Raw genomic sequence first — 21,600 nt, 5'->3', positions numbered from 1 at the left:
GATAAAAGTTTGTTAGGCAGCACGAGCTATTGTGCTCACAGAATTCCATTACAGAGTTACACTGTCTGTTATCAGTTTGGTAATGAGCAGCGAACTGCGCATGTGTTAGTATTATTAATGCTATGGCATTGAGCGTGTGCAGTTTTATCATTAGAGTGCATAAATGAATAAGTTAATAGCAATCAGTCGCTCAAAGGGACAAAGCCTGGGCCAGTAATGAGCATGTCTTGAAATAATTATGATTTAACCAGTTCCGCTCAGATGATGTCCCTCTTAGAGCAGAAATTCTGTCTCTTGCTGGTTTGGGTAAGAAGAATATTGAGGGACTTCCCTGGTGGTTCAGTGGGTAAGACTTCACTTTCCAATGCAAGGGGTGTGGTTTTGATCCCTGGTTGAGGAGCTGAGATTCCTCATGCCTCATGGTCAAAAAATCAGAACCTAAACAACAGAAGCAATATTGTAACAAATTCAATAAAGACTTTAAAATATAGTCCATATCAAAAAGAATCTTAAAAAAATGTTTAAAAAATTTATCATTGAACTAATTAGATTAAAGGGGGATTAACTTTCCGCCAATTGAAGCAAGTGGCACACCCAAAGTTTTCAGGTTAGTCACAATTTTCTCACTCTGCATTCATTAGTGTATTAGAGCAAAGTCGAAATCTAGGCTGTTTCATTCTTTTTAATATTTGTTTTGTGCTCCCCAGAGTGACTCCTCATAGGTAAATGTCGTGGCTAGGGAGTCTCTGGAGAAGAAGCCTGTAGGCCTGTATAATGGTAAACAGAGTTTTCATCCTTGGACTACCAGTCTGTTGGATTACAGAACAATGGATAAAAGGCTACATCTGGACACAAAATTTTAAAAGACCAGAGATGAGAATGAATTACACATTAAGGATTAGGCTGTTAGTTAGTTAGGCTAACTAGGCTGGTTAGGTTGGTTAGTCAATACAACTGTTGAGCTGCACGTTTTTAAATATCATCCTAGAACCACACCCCTTGCATTGGAAGGTGAAGTCTTACCCACTGGATCAGGAAACCAGAGGAATTTCCTGTTTGGGGTAAGGTCACTCTACAGAGAAGAGTCATAGTCAGTGTTCTTGCTCTCGATCAGTGGTGAGTTCTAGTTTGTTAAGAGAAATGGAAATAAATAATGAAGTAAAGTAGTCAAAACCTAAATAGCAAGTCAATCAAGGGGGAAACCATGGATCAACGGAAAGAATTTTTTTCCTTTCTATATTTCTCTTTTTGGGGACAAGAGATACTCTGTCATTTCATTTAACATTTTAATTTATAAAAGAATGCCTATTCATTTTTCCTTCCCCACCCCCCCTTTTTTTTTTTTGCTATTTTCTTTGTCCTTCATAGGATGGACATGAACTACTAATCATTCTCTAATGATCAAGACCTTCATGGTTGAAGGTGAGTAATAGCCAAGTTCTTGTCTTCTTTGGGGGAACCTGTTTAGGATATTCAGTGTATGGTTTGAAAGTATGGGATACATTTGATGGCTGTTCCTCTCACTGCTTTATACCTTGGGTAGTGGGATTTTAGTCCATCATAGAGCAAGCAGATTTGTTTTCACCCAGAGCACCATGCGGATGGCTTGCCTATCTGATAGTGACTCCTGGTTTTTGCAAGTCGAACAGTTGAAAAAAAGGAAGGACAGGATATAACCAAAGACGGCCATAAAAGGACCAGTGATAAGACTGTGTTGTCAACCGAGGTCCATGTTGAATCTGATTCAACACAACAGGAAGCTTTTACAAAATGAAGTTCTAACTTCTTCTCAATGTCAGTAAAGGGCCCAGAGTTCTTGTCTGCAAGATTCATAGTTCTTATGTTGGGTGGTTCATTTAAGGGTGCTTATTATGCTATTAAAATGAACTGAATACATTAATTAATAAAATGTAGGTCCATTCATTCGTAGAGCCAGAGATGAGAGTGTAGTATAAATGATTGTTTACAATTAATTATTGTCATGGTTACCTAGTGTTCACTAAATTAAAACCCGAATCCAGGCATTTTCATTTGTCAACATCTTTTCATTCCACAGGGTGGATCGACTGTAGCTCATTAAGTTATTCTCCAACCATGAAGAGCTTTGCCTAATGCCTCTGGGGAAGGAGCACACCATGCCATGTGAGTAATAAAGTTCTTGGTTTCGGTGGTTAGTTTGTGGGTTTCCACTGTATCATTAAAAAAGAATAAATGTAATTAAAATTAAATGCCATGCATAGACCTATGATGAGAATGTGTTATGAGCTGAAGTTTATGATTAACACACTTTAGCACAAATGAGATAAAAGGAAAAAAAAAACTGAGCTTTCCCATTCATTTCAAAACTAATATGTCCCCTTTCGTGTTTGTCCCATTCCTCTCTTGATGATGATCTAGGCTGTTACTCATTTAGGAAGTCAGTACTCCATTTGTTGAGTTAGGACTGCAGATTCATGGCTGTTCATTGTAACATCTAAAAACTGTTCAAATTAAATGCTGAAAGACCACACCTGGACCAATGATGTGAATGGAATGCATCTGAATGAAAATTATGATCAATCATGTTTGGAACCCCTGAGGTCCATGGTGAAAAGACAATTAGTGTATGACTCTTGGGGGAATCATCTCAGGATGTTTGAGAATCTAGTTGAGAGAGTTCATAGATACTGGCTTTATACTATCTGTAAATAAATGAATGGATCAATAGATATATTGAAAAGAAAAGAGAGGTCAAAACACAAACCAACATTGAGGATATTTATAAAACAAGGAATATAATTACTTCAGTTCTGAAATTAGTTTCAGTTCAGTTTGAAACCTCAGTTCTGAAATATAGTTACTTCACTGACTCAATGTGAAGTACATGGCTCCATTAAGAAGACACACGTTATGTTGTTACTGGTTTGTGTGAGACACAGCTAAGCTAAATATATGTCCTTCTCCTAGTTTGAAGTGGGTTTGATTCATGAAAGAAAAAAATTAGGATTAAAGAAATGGTTAACCAAGTGAATGAGTATAAAATATGAGCCAATGATCAGTGTATGTTATTCTTTTTTTCACCTGTTTTGTGCCCCAGAATGGCTGCCCCTTGGTTATTTTAGCTATTATTTAATGATTAGTTATTATTTAACTGTTACCTATGTGGTCAAGGAGAATATAGATCAAAGTAAGTATGAGATTAAGTTTTTATTCTTGGTTTGGTCATTTTGTTTATGGATGATGAGTATATTCTTTAAAATAGATGGTTTCATGCAGTTATAAAACAAATCAAAGATTATGCTGGCACCAAGGATAATTTTTCTGAGAAACGTCATAGTTGATTCATGTTGAAAAAGGAAAAAAGGATTTTCATTTGAAAATAGATTTAGTGCTACCTCTTAAAGTAAAAAGGGCATAGATGAATTCTAGACTTAGTCCAAGATATTATTCTTGGGTTGGTTGTATTTTCCTTGGGTTTTAAATAATTAAACAAATTAAAGATAAACAGGCTAGTAAAATCACAGTGGCCACTCATGACCAATGATGCAATTATTCATGAAACAAAGATTTGTTTAATTCAACTGTTTACCCCTCTGTTTAAAGGGTACACAGAGAGACTTAATAGTCAAAGTTTACCCTCTTGTTTATTTTTTTATTCATTTACTTTTAAGTGGAGGATCATTGATTTACAATATTGTCTTGGTTTCTGCCGCTCGTCAACACGCATCAGCCATATGCACCCTTCCTCATTGCCCTCCTGCCCGTCTTCCCCTCCATCCCACCCCTCTAGGCTGTCACAGAGCACCGAGCTTGAGCTCCCTGCCTCATACAGCAAATGCCTACTTCCCCCTTGTTTAGAAGCAGATTCTTTGCTATTGATTTTATTTTTGAAAATGAGTACCTGACTACATTAATAAATAAGTAAAATTCATATATAAAGAAAATTAAAATGACCAAGATTATTCCAATGATAAAATTTTGTGAAACAAGAATTGTGGTCGACCCAGTTTTGCTTCTCTGAGATCCATTTAACCAAGAAGATTTAATCCATCAATATTAATTCTGTGTATAGTGAGTGAGGACATAGAGGTTAAAATATTCGTTGTGTTTGTTCTTATATTTTAGTGAGTTAAATCTATGACAAACTAAGAAAGAAGAGGACCAGTGGTGAAAATGTATTTTGAAACAAGGATTATGATTATCACAAGTCTACATTACTGAAATTTATGAAATAAAACATTTTAAAAGATATTTGTTGTAATGGTACATAGTCCGTAGTTCAGGCTTCCTGGGTAACTCAGCAGGTAAAGAATCCACCTGCCGTGCAGGAGGGATAGGCTATTCACTCCATTATCCTTGGGCTTCCCTGGTGGCTCAGATGGTAAAGAATCCACCTGCAATGCAGGAGGGATAGGCTATTCACTCCACTATCCTTGGGCTTCCCTGGTGGCTCAGATAGTAAAGAATCTGCCTGCAATCCAGGAAACCTGGCTTTGATCCCTGGGTCGGGAAGATCCCCTGGAGGAGGGCATGGCAACCCACTCCAGTATTCCTGCCTGGAGAATCCCACGGACAGAGGACCCTGGCAGGCGACAGTCCAGAGTCGCAGAGTCGGACACGACACAGCACCTAAGCACAGGGCAGCACAGGGTACAGGTCTGCTCTGCGTGTTGCACTGAAATTATTTGGATATTTTGCATACTAAGATCATAATTCATTACTTGAATTATTTTTTTACCCTATATCAGGGCAAATACCAGTGATCTGATGGGAGGTGATGGCAGGAGGTCCCTATACTCCAGATTTAAAAAATTTTTCTGGCACTTGGTATCTGAGAGAGTACAAAAATAACCAATACTAGGGTAATAATTTCAGCTCAGCAGTATAGATCCAAATCCATGTCAGGCTCTGTATTAGTCATGGCATTCATATCTAAATCAGATCTAGTTCCAGCCATCAGGTAACTCTTTGGGATTAGGTGGGATTACTGATAAATATAATAATTCAGTATAAGGGCAAATACATGGGTTTTCCAGAAGCACAGAAGGCAAGACCCCACTTACATATCACGTGCTTACATATCACATAAAAGAGAAGATGCCTGAGCCAGTGACCAAGTCCCTGGTTTGTAAGATCCAGGACGTTAGGAATTGCACTCCTCATATGCCCTGCATGTGGAGCACTCGTAATATATTCGTTGAATGAGTGGTTGAATAAATGGTATACATGATGAATGAATGAAACAGTGAGTTAGTGAATGAATGAGTCTTTGAGTAAACAATGGAATGGAAAATTGAGTGAAAATGTAGAGTATAAGAATGAGGGAATAAATTAATAATGCATTGAGCAAATCAATGTGTGTATGTTACATTCTTAAGTGGATGAGTCTCTGTGTGGGTAAAATTGTCAAGAGGTGGATGGTGAGGTCCAAATAGGTCAAGGAGGGAATGGACCAAAGACTAGTAGGTCAACGGTCCAATAAGTGAAAGATGAGTGAATTAATAAATGGATTCCAGAACGAGTTTATCAATGAATGCTTTAGTAGAAGTTAGTAATGAGGGGATGAATAAGCCAGTGGGTTGATGAGGAACCAAATGAATTAATTGATGAATAAGTCAAAAAATGAGTGAGGGAATAAAGTCAGTAAAAAGCGGACAAAGTTGAATAATTTAACTAATGAGTACATAAATCAATGCATGCACAAATTAATGAGGGAGTGAATAGGCAAATGGATGGGGGAATGCATATATTAGAGTTATCGAGGGAAAGGATAATTATTGAGTGAGTCAATGACTCAATGAATGAGTATGTCATCCAAGAATAAATGGAGCGCTCTGTGAATGGAAGAGTGAATAAGTGAACGGATCAGTAAATGAGTGAGCAAGTCAGTGACCCGTGTGTGAGGCAGTGAGTGGAGCAGGTCCCACTGGGCTTCCTTCCCTGACCACTCAGCCACACCCCAGCCTCAGGGCACATACTAAACACCCAGGACTACCCATCCTCTTCCGCTCACAAGCATTTGTTTACATGTCTCCACCAAGCTGACCTGCCCGGACAGCCAAGAACTGGGTCAGATTCTTCTCTCTCCGCAGGGCCTTCCCAGCCTGAGCCTAGGAGGCGCCCAGTAAATTACTGCTGAATGAATGAACGAAGAGCTAAAAATACACGTGCTTTTGTGGAACTGGGATGGCCCTTCTGAGAACGGCCGGGAGCCATTCTGCGGGGAGGTGGTGGTGTGTCAGATGGTCCGTGGCATTCTCCCACCCGCGTGCAAATTCTCCCTCGAGTCCAGCTTCCTGCATCCAGTGCCAGACAGTGAGACAGGATCCTGGCAGTTCCGACTGCCCTGGACCTCGGCCCATCCTTGGGCAACATTGGCTCGGACTGGTGGAATGGAGGCCCTGGGTCTTCCCGAAAGCTGCCCCTGCCTCTGCCAAGACAGGAGGTCAAAAATAACAGTCTTGTTTTTGTGCCTCCAGCGAGGGGGCCGCTCCTCCACTTCCTCCTGCTTTCCAGCTGCGGGACAGTGGGTTAGACGGGGAACACCCTGGACCTCCAGCCTCCCCATCACCTCTTAGACAAGGATAATGATACCTCCCTGGCTGGATTGTCCTGAGAATTAACCTTGTCTGTGTGTGTGTGTGTGTGTATGTGTGGTCAGTCACACAGTTGTGTCCAGCTCTTTGTGGCCCCATGGACTGTAACCCGCCAGGTTCCTCTGTCCATGGGATGCTCCAGGCAAGAATACTGGAGTGGGTTGCCATGCCCTCCTCCAGGGGATCTTCCTGATCCAGGGATCGAACCCAAGTGTCTTGCATCTCCTGCATTGGTAGGCAGATTCTTTACCACTAGCAGACACCTGGGAAGCCCAACCTTATCTAGCAAAAGCTTATGAGGCTCTTCTTACCTAACATAATACCTGTCCTGTACATAATGCGATACCAGGGAGGGAAGAGATGCGTTAAAAATTACTAAGGAGCTGTAATAGATGGTGTCACCTGCATTCATTTAAAAGCTCCCAACTGGATGTGGTACCCATATTCCCCTGTCCCAGAAGAACGAGGAGTTCAACTGAGTTTTTACAGAATGCCAGTTAGGATGAGCCCAGACCACTCACCTTTCAGGCAGCATTACGTGCCCTCTTCAAGAATGAATGAATGTACAAAGGAATGATTGTGAGGCCATGCTGGGGGGCAGATTACCTCCCTGGCAGAGAATCAGGGTCCTTGGCACCAAGGACTGGCACCTCCTCATGACTGAGGCTGGTCCTACTCTTCCAGCCAGCTCCACTTTGCCTTCCGCCTGCGACTCATTAAGAGATATGTAACCTTAATCCTTGAAATTGCCTGGGATGGAACGTGTTTTCACTCAATGGGCTGAACATGGGGATTTTATTCCTTTCTTAAATAAATCTCACTCCCCCAGGAAGTTTGGACAGGATGTAAGCAGTCGGACCAAGGGCTTGAAACTGAACATTTTGCAAAAGGCCCATTTCAAAATTTGAAACCCAGTGGCCACCGGCCAGAACTGAGTTTGGTTTGTGGGGGTCGCTGAGGCCTCCTCCCCAAGAAGGGAAGGGAAGATTGAAAATAAGCCTTCAGCTGTCATTGAGTAGGCTGAGGGTTTGCAAGACAGAATTCCGCGGTTTGGTTTTGCTTCTCTGATGAAACTGGAGCAGACTGGGTCAGCCTCATCAGCTCTTCTTTGAAGCTTTTTGTTGGAGACCTTAGACCCTCCAGAAGCCAGAGGGGACTTTGAGCTGCTCGTGATATCAATGGGACACGTGTGTGAGTGCTGGAGGGGCCGACAGTCCTCGCTGAGTGGACGCTGGCCCCGGCCTGGCCCCCCGAGGACAGGCGATTCTGTTGTGTCTCGTTCTCTTCTGACTTCTTCGTCTTCTTTCTACCAGGAAGGACAGCAAGGTGTGCCTTTGGGGACATCACCAGGCCTCTCCATGTCCCATGCCCGTCATCTGTAAAAGGGAAGTCAAATTTCATTCATTGATTCTGCCAGCATATTGAAAGTGTAAAGAGCTGTGCCCTGGCTGGAGCACGTGCCCCTGCGTGCAGCTCCCTGCCCCGTGCAGCGTGTGAGCTCCGTGTCACGTGTTCTTCTCCCATCCCTGCCCTTTGAGCCTCAGCGGTGCTGTGGGCTTTCCCTCCCGCGCAGAATCTCCCCACTGGCCTCCTCTTCCTCACGTCTTCCCTCCCCCGGTCTCCCAGGACCTTGGTCTCCCCCAGGGACCCTCTCAGGGGTGTTGCCTCCTTCTTTTCATCACCTGAGTCTCGCAGTTGTAGCCAGAGGCTGCCTAGCCTGGCCTCAGTTTCCCCATGTGCAGATTGAAGCAAGGATGATAGCACCAAGCTCTGTCATCCCCCTTGTGCCCAGTGGGGCAAGAGAAAATCTAGCCCATCGCATGGATCCTTCCAGGCCCTTGAGCCTCACTTGTAATTTGGGGCCCAGGTTTTATTTTCTTTTCCCGCAGATCTAAGGCACCTCCCAGCTCGTGTGTTTTTTCAACATGATGCAATGAGCGTCCGTTAGCTTGGCGGGGTCTGGGCCACGTCCCCGGCAGACGTCCCCGGTGTCAGTGTGAGTTGCTGGCAGCTGCCCGGAGGGGAGGAAGGTGGGCCCGCTTAGATGTGTCCCAGCTGTGGCCCCGACTGTCCCCTCACTTCTGCTGAGAGGGGAGTGGGGAGGTGCTCTGGGCACGGAGCCTGGTGTGTGCTGTTCCACCTGTGGGATCGGAGGCTGTATCTCCATTCATGCCAGGGTTTGGGTCCTGAGAGCATCACAGCACGGTTTGTGGTTTGCGTGTCAGGATGAAAGAACTGAACCAGTGCTCTTGGCCAGGTCCACCAGTTTGGTAACTGTGGTTACCTGCAGAGAAGGGTTATAAAAACCCTGCAGAGAAGCATCTAGAAAATGTTCCTCCTGCTCCTAATAGTTGCCCCAAAGAGCTCGTTTCAAAATACAAGGATCACAGGGCCCTGCCCATCAGGGGAGCTGGTGCAGGGCCACCCTGGGTCTGCCTGAGCTTGCCCCCTGCCCCAGAGCCCACTTGGTGCTCACTTGCCCCCAAGCCCTGGCTTCCAGGACCTCTGGGAGAAGCTCAGTTGGGTCTGGTTTGCTGTTGAGACCAGCCCATTTCCTTCCCAGCAGGGAGAGCCAGGCTGAGCCTGGTCCCCAGGTCAGGAACGGTGAGGCGAGAACTGATCAGGGTGAGAGGTGGAGAGCCGGAGCACAGCTCCCAAATCCAGGATTGGGGGGTGCCCACCTCCAACGGCAGGGCTGCAGGGGAGCCCTGTGACCCCGGGGCTGCACAGAATGGCCACCTCTGGGTTGACACTCTGGTGGTTTTATGAATGAGCAGTACCTTCTTAAAATGTCGCCTAAAGGGGATAAACTGAAAGAGCCATCTGTGGACCGGTGATGGCTGGTATTGGGATTGAAGACTGTCATCAGTCCAGTTCCGTGTATCCCTGGATATAAGGATGATGACAGAGATGCTAATACTGCTGCTGCCTGGATGGGTGGAAGGCTGAGGGCGCTGATCCGCTCAGCCAGTCACATGGCCCCCGTGTTTATCTTGAGGAACATCCAGGCTGGCTGAAACTCTCCATCCTCCCCTCTGCCGTGCTCCAGCCTGAGTTTCTCGTCCTTCGCCCATTCGCACCTAGACCCGTGCAGCACCCCTGAGTTTCATGCCATGGCTGTTCGTTTCTCGTTGGATTAGAAGCATCCCAAAGGTGGGAGCAGCTCTGCTCCAGCTCCATGTCCCCAGGGCTGGCCTTGCCATTCCCAACAGCCCTGCTGGGGCTGGACACTGCGGTTGTGGTCGGACATGTGCTCACACAGTTGGACTTGGTTTTGTGACTGAGCCCTCTTGTCTTGGAAGGTTGTTTACATGGAGCCCGTGGAGGTGTGGTTGGCGGAGCACAGGACTTCCCCTGGGTGATTCCGATGGGTGTATGCCTTCCTTCGCTGGGTGAGTTCTGCTTTTCTGGGCGACACTCTAAGAGGCATGTGCGCCAGTGACCAAGCGTCAGGCATGGTCTAGGAAAGGTAAAGCCTGGAGGGGGTCCTAGGAGAGCTGGGGCACACATGCAGGTCCCAGAGGAGCCCACCTGGGGCAGTGGCAGGGAGCAGTGGGGCCATTTCTGGCAGCTGCTTCTCTGAGTGGAGGGTGAAGCCATTCAGAAGTTACCCAGGGCAAAGAGGTGAGGTCAGACACCTGGCCTTCATCTCTGGTCCCACCCAATTGGTCACTTTGCAGCTGACTGGACACCAGAGTCCTTTTTAGGACTCAGGGTTACCTTCACACCTTGCCCCACACTGAATCTCTTTTACAAATTATGCAGATAATTTCATTTCTGTAGTGGAGAATGAAGAAGGCGGAGTCATGTGAGTTTTTCCTAGAAAAGATACTAAGCTGATAACTAAAACTTATTACATGTAATAATTCTAGAAAAAGAAACACATTTATTGCCAAACACTGAACAGAACAAGAGGAAGAACAGGACTCACCCTAGTCTCATCACTCAAAGATGACCACTGCCAGCATTTTGAAGACCAGCTTCTGGTCTTTTGGTTTCACCTGTAAATTGCAAAAGTGAGTGTGTGTGTGTGTGTGTATACAAATGTACACACATTTTTATTTGGGTTCATCATAGCCATCCTAATTTTTCACCTAAGTAGACATCCTAAACATGTCCCATGCCATTAAGTAATTTCCTATCTTATGATTTTTTTTTAACCTAGTATCCTAGCAAATGACTATATCATAATTGATTTAATTGACGCACTCTTGTCAGATATTTACATGATTTTTAAAAGTTGGATGATAGAAGTTGGAGTGAGCAGCTATGTTTTTCCATCTTCACGTATGTCTCTTATTTGTACTCGTAAGAGTGGAGTGGCCATGTCAAAAGGTGCGAGCGTTTTATGGCCAAATTGTCCCCCTTGAACTTTGTACCAATTTACATTCTCAGAATTAGTTTAACAAGTGACTTTCTCTGGGAATTATCAAGGTTTTAAACATTCATCAATTTGTCAAATTTCATTCTTCTCATTTTCAGTTCTTTTATTATCTGTGATAAGAGCATTTCCCCCATATCTTTATTGGTTCTCTATAGCTGAATTGCCAGTTCAGTTTCTTTGCTTTATTCAGCTTTCATTAAGTTTTATTTTTGTCAAAGTCATGCATATGCTTCATTTTAAGAGTCAGATAGCTGTACAAGATTATGTAGAAGCATCCTTCTCCACTCCAATTCCATATCCACCTAAGCTACAGCTTTTTACTCTTTTAAATGGTTCTTTTGCCATTTACAACAATTTTTCTAAGTAACATTCTGATTTTTCTAGTTCTCAAAAAAAAATTTTTTTTTTTGACTTAGGCATTACCTTGACTTTTCAACCACAGAAAATGAAGATTGAAATCTTTCACCTTTGGCCTCAACACACACAAGAATACCTGTCTGTCCCCTTCTTTTAATTTATTTAGCTCAGTTTTGGTTTGATCAGTATTCCATCTTTATATATTACAACAGTGTAAATACTTGAGAGTTCAACAACAGCACTGTGATTTTTTACTTTTCCTTGCAACTTTTGTTTTCTCTGGAGTCAATAATTTTTTGGTTTTGTCTTTCTTTTTTCCTTCTCTCTTTGGTTGGTTATTAATGAACTTATCCCAAATTCATCTCCAGCCTTTCATGACATCCAAACACATTAGTGTTTTTCGTTTTATTTAATGTGTTTATCTTTTTGAAGACTTCTCTTCCTGGAGCCTCCTTCCCTCTTTTGTTCAGGATGGGCTCGTCTTTGGGCTTTCTGCCCTTATCGTGGAATCACTTCCTCATTACTTCCTGGGGATTCTCCTTGGTCGGATCCCTAGTTTTGTAAATCCTGTGTTATTCTCATTTTTTGTTTACTCCCTTGTTTAGCTAGAGTGCATCCTCTAGCAGTTTCCTGGTAAAGGGTCCATGGGAGGTAAATCTTTGGAGATCTTTCACATAAGAAAAGGGTAATGTCTAGTCCACACTGATGGTGATAGTTTAGCTTGGTACAGAATTCTAGTTGGTACCTTTTTTCCCCTTCAGATTTGAAAAGCATAAATAGTTGTCTTCTGGCTTCCCGTGATATTGATCGGAAGTCTGAAGACTTCTGATTCCCATCCCTTGTATGTGATCTTCTGTTACCCTCCCTTTCCGGAACTTCTGGTCTTTTCTCACTGTGTTTTGAATTCCGTGTGTATATATTTTGATGTGGTCTACATTCGTCCGTTTGGCCAGGCCCTTTTGATCTGAAAGCGTATGTCTTTCAGTTGTGGATATTTCTTGTTCAATTCCTCGGACAATGGCCTCCCGTCTGTTTCCTCTTAAACTTATATTGAGCTTGGATCGTATGTTGGATCTCTTTGACAGGTTCTCTGCTTTTCACGTATTTTTCCTCTGATTTTCGTATCTTAATCTCTTTGTTCTCTTACTGAGCAATTACTCTGTCTTCATTTTTTAATCTATTTTCATTTCTGCAATCTCTGATTTTCAAGAATTTTTCATTACACTCTAAATATTGTTTTATTGAATTTTGTTTCATGGATGCAATCGCTTCTTTGATATTTCTAAAAATATTAATATTAGTTTTTTGAAATTGTCTTTCTCTTAAAGAGTCTTCAAACTTTTTTTTTTCCTTCCAAGTGTGTGTCATTGTCTAACTTTCATTTTAGGTTCTTTTCTCAAGTCTTTGGTTGTATAGATAGATATATAGATATAATTGATATTGATAGATATATATATACAATGCACACATCCAGATAAACTACAGAACTATTTGGAAGCTCTCAGTCTGTGGTTGGGTCTTGTAAACTATGGAGTTTACTGTAGAGAGAGCTAACTGGTCTTTGTATTGTGGAACCCCAGGTTTTAGCATTTTTATGTCTTTTTCTTTTAGATTGATTGGATGATCCAAAGAGTTTCTGATCTAGAATTTTACTAGTTGCTGGTGCTCTGTGAGGTTTGTGAAGGAAGACTGAGTGGTCTGAACATCCAGCTTGAAGAGTTTGCCTTCTTTCTCTTTTGATGTAGGGCTCTGGCCCTCGGCTGTGCATGCATCTCTGCTCCAGTCACCTCTGCCTTGCTCTCTGCATGTAATGCCTTTTCAGTCTTCTCTCCAGGTTAGGGAAGGCTTTGCCTAACGGGTGAAGACTGGGGGCTCTGTCTTCTTCTTTAACAGACTTTTAGCCAGTTGATCTTATTTAGGCCCAGGCTTTCCTGGAGGTTCCTGAGACTTCTGTGGGTTCTGTTGACTACACTGGCCTTTATTTCAGCTGTCCTCACTGCCAGTCCAGGGTCCCAGCTCTGAATCAGTTCCAAATCTCCTATTGTCTTGTGTTTGTCCTCTGTACTCATGCTCAAGATCAAAATCTCTCTTTCATTTAGCGCAGTTTCAAGAGCAAAGGCTGGTGGATATCTATATGCTATTCACTATGCTGAACTCAAAGTCATTTACCCATCTCTCTCTACTGCTATATCTATTATTTTTATTTTATTAATACCTTTCAAAGTAAGAATAGTAACTGTTTTTCCATCCTATGTTACCAATGTCCTGCCCCCGCCCCCATTTTTCATTTACCATTCCATTTTGTTCATGGAGCATTTAACTTTTTATTTACAATTTTTATTTTCTAAAAAATCTATGACTAATTTTTTCTTATAGTTATTTCTTACTTAGAAAGACATTTCCTACCCCAAGCTCATATGTTTAGTCACATTTTTTTTTCTAGTTCCTTCATGATTTCTTCTCTATATTGAATCTTTACTCCTTTAATTGAATTATTGTAAGAAACAACTTTTTGCTCCATTTCCACATGCTACATGTTAGATAGTTTTTGTTTCTCACTGTGGCTTTCTATTTGACATTAATCTGTCTATTCTTATCCTAGTATTGCTGTTATAATAGATCATATTGTTAAAATATGTATTATTATTTGATAGAAATAGTCTTCCTTCATTCTTATTTTTCAAGATTTTCTTGATTAGTCTCACTTGTTATTTTTCCAGGTGAATTTTAGTGATATAGCGAAGTTAAAAACATTCCTTATAGATTTTCTGTGAAATTTTATAAAATTATAAAGAGAATTGGTATGTTTTGACACTTGGGCTTTACATCTTTTATAGTTTATAATATATAGTCACAATTCATCAAATTTGACAAATTCACAATTTGTTATTGAGTTTATTTCAAGGAACTACATATTGCTTCTGTTGTGAATTTTTCTTGTATTTTCTAACTGGTTATTACTGGTATGTAGGGAAGAGATTATGTATCTATTGTTATTGTCTATCTCATTAAATTTTCTCATATGTTCTACAAGTTTTCAGTTGAATGTTTTGGAATTTCTAGGTAAAGTGTCATATACAATTATAGAAAAATTTTGAAAATATTTTATCTCTTTTACTTTTCTTTCTTGTCTTATAGTATTGTCTAGATCTTCCAAAACATTAAATTGTTGATAACAAATCTTTGTCTCATTTCTGGTTCATGTTAATTATGATAACAGGTACTTTTTAAGGCTGTATGTTTTTTATAATGCTAATTAAGTATCTACTTCATGTATGATTAAAATCAGGAATGGATTAGAATTTCCTGAAATACTTTTTTGATATCTGTAGAGATACTTGTGTTGTTTTTCTCCATTGATCTATTGATGAAATGAATTATAATAATGTTTCATAACTTTGAAACATTTTTGGGTCAAATTCTACCTGGTTTTCGTTTATTGTTCTTTTAATATACTTCATGATTTGGTCTGCTAGTATTTGGAATTAAAGTTTTGGTCATTTGATATCAAAGTTATGCTAGCTTTGTAAAATGAATTAGGGAGCATTCCATCTTTTTCTGTGTTCTGTACCATATGTACATCATTTAAATGATCTATTTCATGGAAAACTTGAAAAAACATAGCTATATAACTCTCCTGGGATAATTCTGGCAACCTTTTCTATTTCTTCTGTATTTATTGGATACTTTAGATTTCCTAAATCTTTAGATTGTTTGCTTCTTTTTCTCATATAGCTTAGTGTTTACATGTGCAGGCACTGGAATCAGACAACTTGGGTTCAAATTCTTGCTCTCTCATTTCTCATGTGACCTCAGGAAAACTATGTCTTCTCCCTAATTCTTAGTTTGTGCACTTGTTAAATGGATAATAAGAGCCTGAAGCCAAGAGGGCTGCTGTGAGAATTAAAGAGATAAAGTGTCTTGCATTGAGTCTGGCACATAGTGAGTGCGCTGTGATTCTTTTAAAGCTAATATTAATCCTAGAAAATAATCTATGTTTTGAGATGTAAATACTTCTTAGTATAGAATTGTAAGTAGTATTTGTATAATAAAATTTATTTCTATATCGTCTTTATCATTCTTAAGTTTGGATGTGTGTACTTTGTTTTTTATTAGATGAGCTACAGGAGTGTCTATTTTAGAGATTTTTCAAGGAATCAGTTCTTGGAATAAGTTGTCAATTTAACTTTTTTGTGTGTGTGTTCAAATTCACCAATATCTGCCTTTATCCTTATGGACTCCTGCCTTCTGGTTTCCTTATTTTGTGGACCTGTTCATATGTCCTTTCTGTTATTCTTCTTCAATAATGAAAGCATTTCATAATATGAATTTGCCTCTAGTTGCAATTTTGACTGCATGTGATGAGTTTTAATATGTAGTCTTTTCAAAATTTTAAACTCTTTGTAATTATGCTTTCAATTTCTTGTAATTAATGCTTTGCATTTCTTCTTGTTCTTAGAAGAAATGATTATCTGAATAAAATGTGCAAAACTGGAGCTTACTTTTTAAATTATTTTCTACTTTATTTGGGTTGTATTGTTGCTTATACTTTCTTATTAAATTGTGATCTTATTGCATCATGCTTAGAAAATGTGGACACACAAACTTCTACTTTGAGAATTTATGGATGTCTTCTTTGTGCCTTCTTTTATCACTTTTTTGAATGACTCGAGGGCCTTTAAAAGTAAGGTGACATCTTGTTTATAGGATACAGGTTTTGATGTAAAGGCATTTCATTTTACAGGCTTTTCAGTTTATTCTTTTGGATTTTCTTAGTAAATAATTAAGTAACCTATAAAATAATCATAATTTAAACCTCACTCTAAGAGTTTATAACATTTGTCTATTTTTTTGCCTTTGTTATATTGATTAGAACTTTTTGAACAGTATAAACTAATATTGAAGAAGTAAACATTTTTCTTTATTTCTCATTTTCTGTTAAATACGATGTTGCTTGTCTCTGGATTCAAGGTATTTTTCTCCTTTTCTTTTTGCCCACTTGATGACTTTGGACTGAGAGGTTTTTGGAAACTGTGCTTCTGTTTCCCCATCTTTGGATGCTATTTTATTCCTAATGTAAATGTTCGTGAGTGTCATTGCTATGGATGGTACCTTTTGTCTCTGAGAGGTGTTTTTCATCAACCTATATAATGACTTTGCTCTTGGGTACTTGAAATTCAGAAGCACTTCTGCTTTATTTTTATTTGTTTTCCTGTGTCTGGTAACCCTGCTTTCTCATATAATTGTTTCTGAAAGTCTGTATTCAAGGCAAAGTGTTGTTTGAAAGTTGAACCAGAGGCTTGCGTGTTCCAAAGAATTCTGCTCCTCGAGAGCTCAACATTCTGTACCTTTCCAGGCAATTTCTAGCATTCCATGGATGTTCTTTAATTTTATTTTTTCCAAACACATAGTTGACTGCCTTAAATTCAATTATTGAAACTTAGGACTGGCCATATTGGGTTCGCCTAAGGATTTCCATGTTTGTCTTAATTTCTTAAGTACATATAAGATCGGTACTCTTACCACTGGTGTCAGTGATTTTCTTTTTTCCATTTTCCACTTATTTTTATAAAACAATAAGAGCGAAATGTAATTAAATACTGGTTTTCAACGGCAGCCAAGCCTTTTATTCAGTCCAAATATTACCCAGAAGCCCAATAAGTAAAATAGATCAGATCAAAGCTGCCCTGTTTGGAGCTGGATGGAGACCTTGAGCTGTGGGCATCATCCTGACAGTGGTGGGGGCCCCAAGCACCCCTAAAATACCATTTGAAAACCTGCACAATGAATCATTTAAGGAATTGCACAAATAAGTTGAGCAAATTGCTGTATATGCAAAACTGAAGATGCTGCCGACAGGGAGCTGATTGCTGGCCGTTGGCTGTTGTATGAATTCTGTGGTTTTTTCAGATGTCATTGCATGATTGTGTGGGCTGCCTGAGAGTCAAATGCATGAAAATGGATGCCCATTCCTTGGGTTTGATTATTTTTTCAATTTGTTGAATGTGTGCTTCAAATAGACAACATAGAGTTGGCTTTGAAGATTTTTGACTTGAGTTGGAAACTCCTTTTAAGGGCATATAACTCACATTTGTTTTCTGGATTTTCTTGTTTTAACTTCAGAAAATTGCACTTAAGGCTTGTTTTCTTTTTTCACCCTGAGTTTATTTCCTGCTGTCTTATATACACCACGTTTTTCTTGGGCTTCCGTGGTCGCTCGGTGGTAAAGACTCCATCTGCAGTGCAGGAGAGGCAGGTTCGATTCTTGGGTCGGGAAGATCCCCTGGAGGAGGGCATGGCAGCTCACTCCAGTATCTTTCCTGGAAAATCCCATGGACAGAGGAGCCTGGAGGGCTGTGGGGTCACAGAAGAGTCAGACATGACTTAGTGACTCAACAACAACAGCGTTTTTCTTAAAATTGTTTTTTGATGATTCAAAAAGTATACAGTCAGTTTCTAAGTCTGTTAGTGCTTACACCTCAGTTTTGTTTGTTTGCTTGTTTTTTAAACAGTTTACGTCTAAGTTTCTCGACAGTAAAAATGAAATAGTTTTTTTTTTTAAGTGAAATGATTTCGTACTCCCTCTGCCCTCTGTGTAATTATTAAGTTGAGGATGTATCTGTTTCTTCCCCTTCCTCTTGTGTATCCCCTCCCAAATGCTAAGAGGTGAGTGGGTCTTTTCACCATCTCCTCTGCTTGCCTTCCCCGCCCGCTTGCCCTCCTCTTTGGGAGGAACACGGTGCTTTCTGTGTCCAGGCCATCCTGCAGGAGCTGAAACCCTGTCCTGTTTCTGGACTCAAAATCCTCGCCGCAGTGCTGCTCCGTCATCACGCGTCGCTCTGCGGATTGTGTCTGTCTCTTTCCCATTCTGTGAGCTCCCAGGAGGCAGGAACACAGAAACCACTCCAGGCCCGCCTTGGGCTCCTCACGGGACTGATGTTGGCACATGTGTGTTCGTGGCTGTGTGTCTGCAAGGACATCAATGAACAGGTGAATTAGTGGGGGAGTAGATGTGTGTGAGGGGGTGAGTTTGTGAGACGGAATACACGAGTGGATGGGTGGGTCGATGTGCCCTTGAAAGAGTGGATGGGCCAGTAGATGTGCAAGGGAGTGGAGTGATGCCTGGGGTCTGGGGAAGTGAGAAGAGCCACCCTCTGGGGTCTGGAGGGTGGGAGGGAAAGGTGGGCTTCCTTGTGTCTCTAGTGGTCCAGGATGCCAGTGGAGTGGCATGTCACTTTATCCAGGAGGACAAGGGTACTTTCCGGGTCCATCTTTGCTACTCAGAGTTGTCCATTCTTTCCTTGCCCACTACTCAGTGGAATATCTGATGCTGGGCCAGTGACCCCCTCCCTGCGTCAGAGGAACCCCCGTACCAAGGAGCGATGTGACTGGCTTCCTCCCCGATCCCGGACACAGAGAACATCAAGGCCATCCAAGAGAACCCCTGTGGCTTCCCCCCATCCTCCCCGACCCCTTGCTTCCCTTTCCCTAGGACCAGTGGAGGAGGTGACCTACTTCTGGCCCAGCAGCACCTGCCCCAAAGCCTGACTCCATTCTTCAGCTTCTCAGGGGTCTCCCACTGCTCTTTCCAGCCCCCACTTCCTACAGCCTTCCCATGGGCTCCTACCAGGCTGTGATCCTTCGAGTCTAAAAAATCCCGAGCCACCATCTTCTTGGTGGATCCTTCATGTCTCATTTTTGTTTGCTCTTTGACCCTACCTTTCCCCCAGAAGTGCCTCCATTAGGATCGCCGGTGACCCGCATCCAATTGCTGACTCAGCATCTGGACTAGGATTTCTTACCAGCGCTTTGAACTCGGAGTGTTCAGCAGTGAACGCGTGCCCCCGACCCATGCTTGTAGCCGTGCTCACCAGCCCAGAGGTGTGCTCCCCAGCCCAGAGGCCCTCTCCTGGCTTCTGTGACCAACACTCGCCCAGATGCTTCCCATGGTCTTACTGCTCCCCATTCCCCACCCACACCTGGGACCTTACCACATCTCTTCCACTCTTCTTCCTAACTTCCCAAACATCCCACTTCCCCCCAGTGTCCATGGCTCCTACTCTGTCCAGGGCACCACTCTCTTCTTTGAGCCTCCTGTATTCTTTCTCCCTGCTTCCACTTTTGCCTCCAGCACTTTCTTTTCACATTTGCAAGAGATATCAAACTCAAGTTCTTTATCCATTCTTTTTCTTGGCTTGAGGATAAAATCCGTAATCTTTAAACTTTGCTGTAAGGCTCTAAATGATCTAGACCTCACCTGGCTTGATCTCGGGCACATTTCTTGCTTTCCATGTACCATTCACACAGATGCTCATTTGCTTACCATGCTCCATCCAGCCCTTGCTCCACCTGTCTGGTCCAGGAGCCATTGATCTGGCTCATGCTCCATCTGGTCCACGAGACCTCTCTAGTCCACACTGCATCTGTGCCTCTGCTTCAGTCTTGCACGGTCCTCTCTTGTTTCTCTTCCTGGCTTAGCTTCCTCATCCTTCATCTTTTACTTTATCCTTCTTCTAAGAAGCTTTCTCTAAAACGGTCAGACCTTCTTACATGTCCCTGGTTTTTCACATTTTGGCCCCTTTTAATTTTGAAATCAATGCTCTGCATTAATTATTTCCACATGACTCTCCCCTGATAGCTTAGAAGCTCCAGGGGGAAAGAGATCATGTTTTATTCACAGTTCCAGCAGCTCATGGGTGTTTGATAAACATGAGCTTGTTTCTTTGACCACGTGGGCAGGGGGCTGTGGAAGCAAAGGTTGGAGTTGGAGGGTGGGGTCAGGGCTCAGGGAGCCCAGGGATGAGGATGGGGACAAAGGCTGATGCCTTGAATGCAGTTCCAGGCAGTTTGGTCTTCAGCAGCTGGACTGTGAGCAGAGGGTGCCATGCAGTGGGCATCAAGACTTAACGGGACAGCTGTGCCCCACCGTGCTGCCTGGAGCCGGCCCTACCCTTTCCATGGTGATTACCTGACCTCACGGCTGTGCCTCCCATTCATCCAAGGTGGTTGTATTGGCAGTTGGGCTATGAGAAGGGATGGAGAGACCCAGGGAAGACCTCGGGGAGGAGATGGAGGTGTTGAGCAGGATAACGAAGAGCCCATTTCACACCCAGCCCTGCAGCTCAAGTCTACAAGGGTGGTGTGGCATGTGGCGAGGACTGTCAGAGGCTGGGTGAGCTCGCGTAGGTCATTACCCAGAAGTCAAGGGCCCCCTTTCACACACGAGCTCTGCTATTAGAGCTTCCCGTTCTGCCATGCAGAGCAAGCCGCTGCCCATCCCTGTGGTTAAGACGCCGTTGACCGTGCAACGGCCAAAGCACAGTCAGAGTTGTGTGCTTTGCCTCTTCTCGGTCTTTCCGAGTTGGTGTGGCCTTCCTATGGGAGATGCTAGTTCAGGAGGGAGGCACGTCTTCCCTATCAGAACTGCTCCCCCACAATTGAGGGGAGCAGTTTGTGTTCCCCACGTGCCTGCTTCCTAATGCCAAATGGGGCCTCAGAAACCTTAAGCCTGGAAGCGACACCAACTTCAGGGACAAGCCCTGATTCTGGGGTCAGCACCACTCCATGGTTCCTGCAGAGATGGTAGACTATGGAACGTAGGCTTTGTGATTTTTGACCTATGTAACATGGTCCACTAACTCTCAGTATCCAATCCGTCCTCGGAGGGCACCCCGGAGGTGTTGCCAACGTGAGGGAAGAGGACACTGGGTTTAGCCGTGGCCCTACTCTGCGGTCACCCCTGGGGCCCGTGTCTGATGTCCGAATCTTGCAACAAGGCCTTTTAAGTGCATCCTCTGGGGGCTTTTCTGGAGGTGACGCTGCCTGGGGAAGAGACCCTGCTTCCAGCCTCAGTCATGGTCCTTGAAGAGAGATGGCTTGCTTTGTGGCCTGTGCATGAGGAAAGACTGGTGTGACATGGGCCACCACTTCCCAGTAGCCCAGCCAGCTTTGGAGGGCTCCATGGAACCGACACCACCTTCAGGGAGACCCAGCAGCCCAGCTTCCATCACGGTATTGGAGAGATAGTCCCCTATGTTGAAGTTCCTATGTTTGTATGAAAGTCCACCTCTGATCAATATTAAATTCCTCCTCCAAGGTTTTCTGGAGGCAATGCCAAGACTGGGGATGAGATGGAGGTTCTGACCTTAGGGAGTCTGTTGACCAAAATGACATCTGCCTGGTTTACCGAAGATGGCACGGTGCTTACTGCTCAGAGCCCATCTGGCCTGGAACAATCTCTTGGAAATTCCCTTGGCCATCAGTCCTTCTTTGTGGCATATATAT

The 21,600-nt window shown here is 42.8% G+C and overlaps 1 long non-coding RNA gene and 2 other non-coding genes across 3 annotated transcripts in view; all 3 read left to right on the top strand.

Annotated features, from left to right (window-relative positions):
- The window catches only part of LOC102389540, a 70,605-nt gene extending 55,204 nt beyond the window's left edge, over positions 1 to 15,401 (top strand). The window contains exons 32-34 of the long non-coding RNA XR_006640357.1: positions 1,369 to 1,422; positions 2,057 to 2,142; positions 7,889 to 15,401. This is a non-coding gene — a long non-coding RNA (uncharacterized LOC102389540). The remainder of the gene's footprint in view (positions 1 to 1,368; positions 1,423 to 2,056; positions 2,143 to 7,888) is intronic.
- LOC112581023 lies at positions 1,506 to 1,651 on the top strand. The gene has a single exon (XR_003105472.1). It is a non-coding gene; the product is annotated as a small nucleolar RNA SNORA79 (small nucleolar RNA).
- Positions 2,512 to 2,585, top strand: LOC112581014. Its single transcript, XR_003105463.1, has one exon. It is a non-coding gene; the product is annotated as a small nucleolar RNA SNORD113/SNORD114 family (small nucleolar RNA).
- Positions 15,402 to 21,600: the final 6,199 nt, after the last annotated feature.

Source organism: Bubalus bubalis, chromosome 20 (assembly GCF_019923935.1).
Source record: "Bubalus bubalis isolate 160015118507 breed Murrah chromosome 20, NDDB_SH_1, whole genome shotgun sequence".
In the NCBI taxonomy this organism is placed as follows: Eukaryota; Metazoa; Chordata; class Mammalia; order Artiodactyla; family Bovidae; genus Bubalus; species Bubalus bubalis.
Note: the sequence above shows the minus strand (reverse complement) of the source record. Positions and strands in the feature narration are given on the sequence as shown.